Genomic DNA, 6,000 nt, shown 5'->3' with positions numbered 1-6,000 from the left:
TTTCATTGTGTTAAATCAGCCTTGCAATACCAGGAAAAACACCACTTGATTACAATGTATAATTCCTTTTATTGTTAGATTCAATTCCCTAATACTTTGTTCAGGAGTTTTATGTCTAAGTTCATGAGAGATAATGGTCTGTAGTTTTCTTTTCTTGAACTGTCTGTCAGTTTTGGTGTCAGGGTAATGTTAGCCTCATAAAATGAGAAGTGTTCACTCCTCTCATATTCTCTATGAGGGATTGTATAGTACTGGTATTGTTTCTTCTTGAAAATGGAGTTTACCAGTGAACTCACCTGGGTCTGTAAAATTCTTCTTTGGAATGTTTTTTATGAGTTCAATTTCTTCAACAAGTTTATGAGGTATGCTGAATTATGGCCTCCTCTATCTATGTCCTAGTTCCCAGAACCTGTAACTATGTTACCTTACTGGCAAAAGGGACCTTGCAAACGTGATCAAGTTAAAGATCTAGAGATGGGAAGATCATTTGGATTATTTAAGTGGGCTCAGAAAAAGTACTTGAAAGAGTCCTTAAGAAAGGGAGGCAAGAAGGTCAAAGGAGGAAGTAGGAGATGTGGCAATGGAAGCAAGATGCTATACTGCTGATTTTGAAAATGGAGGAAAGGCAGGTAATACAACTCCATTAGGTGGACAAGGCAAGGGAACTGATTCTCCTCTTGAGCCTCCAAAAAGAAACAGTCCTGCTGAATTTAACCCAGTGAAACTGGTTGCAGACTTTTATTCCATATGCACGTGTTCAGTCACTGAATTGTGTCAGACTCTTTGCAACCCCATGGACTGAAGTGCACCAGGCTTCCCTGTCCTTCACTATCTCCCAGAGTTTGCTCAAAATTCATGTTCATTGAGTTGGTGGTGCTATCTAACCATCTTATCCTCTGCCTCCCTCTTCTCCTTTTGCCATCCATTTATTCCATGTGTACTTAAAGACAATGTGTATTCTGCTGTTGTTGGGTGGAGCATTCTATAAATGTCCATTACAGCCAATTGGTTGATGGTAGTGTTCAGATATACTATATCCTTGCTGATTTTTTGTCTATTGGTTCTATCTGTACATAGATAGGAGTATTGACACCCCCAACTGTAATTGTGGACATGTTTATTTCTTCTTTCAGTTCTGTCATCTTTTGCCTCATGTGTTTAAAAGCTGTGGTAATTGATGCACACATTGCTAGAAATTGTGTGGTAGGCAGTCTCTAAGAAGGTGCATCAAAATGAACTCACCTCTTGATGTTCATGCCTTTGTGTAATACCCTCCCACTGAGGAGGGGCAGGACCTGGGACTTGCTTCTAATGGGTAGAATATGGTGAGGGTTATAGATCGTCACTCTCTTGATTTTTATGATACATAGCAAAGACGATGAAATGTCACTCCTATAAGATTCCATCCTAGCAAACTGGAGTGAGAGATTATCTTTGTTGGGTTGATGAAGTAAGAAGCCATGTTGAAGAAACCCACATGATCAGGAGCCTCAGTTAGCCTCTAGGAACTGCATATGGCCTCTGTTTGATGGTGGCTTCCAATGGGCAGTCAACAAAAATCCAGGGCCCTAGTTAATCTAGTCAGTCATACTGCTGCAAGGAAATGAATTCTTCCCCAAATCCGGGTGAGTTTGGAAATGGATTTTCCCCTAGTTAAGCTTCTGATGAGACTGCATCCTTAGCTGAGACCTAGATGCAGACATCTGAAGCAGAGAGAACGTAATTAAGCTATGCCCTGACTTCTGATCTAAGGAAACTGTGAGGTAACAGATATGTGTTGTTTTAAGCCACTCAGTTTGTCGGTAATTTGTTACACAGCAATGGAAAACTAATACGGATTGCAATGTCTTCTTGGTGGATAGATCAGTTATTATCAGGGAATGTTCTTTTTCATTCCTAGCAATTTTCTTTGCTGAGAAGTCTAAGTCTGATACTAATAAAGCCATCCCAGCTCTCTATTATTCATGTTTACATGGTATATATGTTTCCATCCTTTTACTTTAAACCTACCTATGTTGGGGTATTTGAAGTGAATTTCTTCCTTGTTTTTTTTTTGAATGACAAAGTCAGGTTTATTGCCCTGGGTTAAACCAGTGGACAGGATCTGGGGAGAAGGAAGGTGGACATGGAAAGTGGCTAAAGGCATCCTCCTCGCCTTGGCCTGTGTGGGGTCGTCAGCACCCTGGGGAGCTAACCAGTGTACTTTGGACCTACTGATCACCTGCTCATGGGCCAGTTCAGTTCAGTTCTGTCACTCAGTCGTGTCTGACTCTTTGCAACCCCATGAATCGCAGCACGCCAGGCCTCCCTGTCCATCACCAACTCCCAGAGTTCACTCAGACTCACGTCCATCGAGTCAGTGATGCCATCCAGCCATCTCATCCTCTGTCGTCCCCTTCTCCTCCTGCCCCCAATCCCTCCCAGCATCAGAGTCTTTTCCAATGAGTCAACTCTTTGCATGAGGTGGCTAAAGTACTGTAGTTTCAGCTTTAGCATCATTCCTTCCAAAGAAATCCCAGGGCTGATCTCCTTTAGGATGGACTGGTTGGATCTCCTTGCAGTCCAAGGGACTCTCAAGAGTCTTCTCCAAAACCACAGTTCAAAAGCATCAATTCTTCGGCACTCAGCCTTCCTCACAGTCCAACTCTCACATCCATACATGACCACTGGAAAAACCATAGCCTTGACTAGACGAACCTTTGTTGGCAAAGTAATGTCTCTGCTTTTGAATATGCTATCTAGGTTGGTCATAACTTTCCTTCCAAGGAGTAAGCGTCTTTTAATTTCATGGCTGCAATCACCATCTGCAGTGATTTTGGAGCCCAGAAAAATAAAGTCTGACACTGTTTCCACTATTTCCCCATCTATTTCCCATGAAGTGATGGGACCAAATGCCATGATCTTCGTTTTATGAATGTTGAGCTTTAAGCCAACTTTTTCATTCTCCACTTTCACTTTCATCAAGAGGCTTTTGGGCCAGGCCCCCATTAAAGTTCAAGGCGCAACTCAAGGCTCTTCAGAGTGAGGCCTCTCCTCCCTATGGAGTTACCTGCACAGGTCTGAGCAAAGAGGAGGGGGCTGCAGTGATGGCTTCTTCTGAGGTAGCATTCTTAGGAAGGTGTCTTGGTGGAGGAGCAAGTTGCTGCCTTCTTGGTGGGGGTCTTCAACAGTGCTAGCTTCTTGGGCAGCCTGGTGTTGGCTTTCATCACATCATATCTGATGCTCTTTTGGCTTCCAACCTCCAGGTTTTTCTCAAGCTTTTGCTTCTGCACAATTGTGCCTTCTTGGGTGTGATAAACCAACAGCCCTTCCCCGGCTCCCAGTTCTGCTCCAAGGCTGCTCTTTGCCGGCTTCTGTGCTTGAAGTGATTTCTAGGTACTTATTTTAGGGTCCTGGTTTTTTTACCTATCTTGTCATAATGATTATGACACTCTTAATTGATTTGTTTAGACCATTTACATTTAATGTAGTTACTGATATGTTTGGATTTAGGTCTGCCCTTTTATTATTTGTTTTCTTTTGTTCTCTCTGTTTTTTTCCCCTCCATTTCCCCTTTCCTGTTTTTGGGTTTCTTTGAACACTTTTTAGTATTCTATTTAGTCTATCTATTGTATTTTACATATTTTTTATCTCTTTGTATATTCTAGGGGATACAACATACATACTTAAGTTTTTACAACCTACCCAGAATCAATATTTTACCAATTCAAGTGGAATATATAAACCATACTAACATATAGTATGTTATCCTCCCATTCCTTTATGTTATGGCTATTTGTGTATTACATCTACATACATTAAAAATCCCATTAGATCATGTTATCCTTTTTGTTTCAAATGAATGAGCCTATTTTAAAGAGAAGAAGGGTTTCTCTTAGCCATCTTTTTATAGCAGGTTGGTTGGCAGTGTTTTCCTTCTTCAGAGACTGTCTTTATTTCACTGTATTCCTGAAAGCTAGTTTTGCTGGATATATTATTTGGGGTGGATGGTTCTTTCAGCACTTTAAAAATGTTGTACACTTCTTTATGATCATGTTGGTTTCTGATGAGAAATCCATCAGTTCAGCACAGTTCATTTGCTAAGTCATGCCCGACTCTTTGCGACCCCATGGACTGCAGTATGCCAAGCTTCCCTGAACATCAACAACTCCTGGAGCTTGCTCAACTCATGTCCATCGACATGTACCATGTACATTGGTACCATGTACCAATCCCTGGTACTCTGCAGTACCTTGGAGATCCCCTTTTCAATTCTTTGGCAAAAAATCTGAGTCTTTATTTACTTCTCTCTGCTGTTCACTTTCTGCAACTTTACCCAAGCAGTAGGATGGTTGGTGATGTCACCAACCATCTCATCCTCTGTCGTCCCCTTCTCCTCCTGCCTTCAATCTTTCCCAGTATTAGGATCTTTTCCAATGAGTCAGTTCTTGGCATCAGGTGGCCAAAGTATTGGAGCTTCAGCTTTAGCATCAGTCCTACCAATGAATATTCAGGACTGATTTCCTTTAGGATTGACTGGTTTGATCTCCTTGCAGTCCAAGGGACTCTCATAGTCATTTGAATTGTCATTATTCTAAATGTAATGTATAAATATTTACATTTAAATAAATATAAATTTATATATAAAATATATTTATAAATATTTGCTTTAAATACATAAATATTTTCTTTGTTTTTCTTTTCAATAGTTTAAATATAATTTGTGTGGACATTGACTCTTTTGAGTTTGTCCTTTTGCAGTTTGTTTAAGTGCTTGAATCTGTAGGTTTACTTCTTTTGCTAACTTTGGAATGTTTTCAGTTATTATATGCTCACATACTTTCTTTCCTGTGTCACACTCTTTCTCCTGTCCTGGGACTCCAAACACTGGAATGTTAGACCTTTTGCTATTATCCTACAGGTCTTTATGAAGCCCCTTGGACAGCAAGTAGATCAAACCAGGCAATCCTAAAGGAAACTAACCCTCAATATTCATTGGAAGGACTGATGTTGAAGCTGAAGCTCCAATACTTTGGCCACCTGATGCCAAGAACTGACTCATTGGAAAAATCCTAATACTGGGAAAGATTGAAGGCAGGAGGAGAAGGGGATGACAGAGGATGAGATGGTTGGTGACATCACCAACTCAATGGACATGAGTTTGAGCAAACTCTGGGACATAATGAAGGACAGGAAAGCCTGGCATGCTGCAGGCCATGGGGTTGCAAAGAGTCAGATAAGATTTAGTGAATGAACAACATATCAATGTATTTCTCAGAATTTCCTCTCTGTTGTTCAAGTTGGATACTTTCTATTGATCTATCTTCAAATTTACTGACTCACCTTCATTCTGCTACTGAGCCTATTTATTCACCTTTAAAAATTTCAATTATTTATATTTTTCAATTATAACATTACTATTAGGATATTTTAAAATTGTTTACTCCTTTGCTGAGACTTACTAGCTTTATATTCATTTCAAGATTGTTTGCTTTAAATTGTTGGAGCATTTTTACACTTGATCTTAGCCAAAAAGTGGAGGAGTGGTTGTTGGAGCATTTTTATAATAGCTTTTTAAAAGTCTTTTTTAGATAATTCCAACATTTATGTCATATGTCATCTCAGCATTGTTGTCTGTTGATTGCCTTTTGAATAGACAATCAATAGTTGAGATTCTCATGGTTCTTCGAATGCTAAATAATTTTGGGGTGCAGTCTGGACATTTTTAATATTATGTTATGGGGTTTTTTATCTTGTTTTAATCCCATGGGGACATATTCATATTTTTGTTTTAGCTTGTAGTCAACATGGTTGGGTCCAGAATTTAAGTTGTGACCTGCCTTTTGTGGATCATGGCTCCAAAATGAATTCAATTTTCAAAAGTTTTGCTGTGCTATTTAGGGCTTTCCTGGTGGCTCAGACAGTAAGGAATCTGCCTGCAATGCGGGAGACCCAGGTTTGATCCCTGAGTCAGGAAGACCCCTTGGAGAAGGAAATGGCAACCCACTCTAGTATTCTTAC

Source organism: Bos javanicus, chromosome X, assembly GCF_032452875.1.
Source record: "Bos javanicus breed banteng chromosome X, ARS-OSU_banteng_1.0, whole genome shotgun sequence".
Classification (NCBI taxonomy): Eukaryota; Metazoa; Chordata; class Mammalia; order Artiodactyla; family Bovidae; genus Bos; species Bos javanicus.
Note: the sequence above shows the minus strand (reverse complement) of the source record.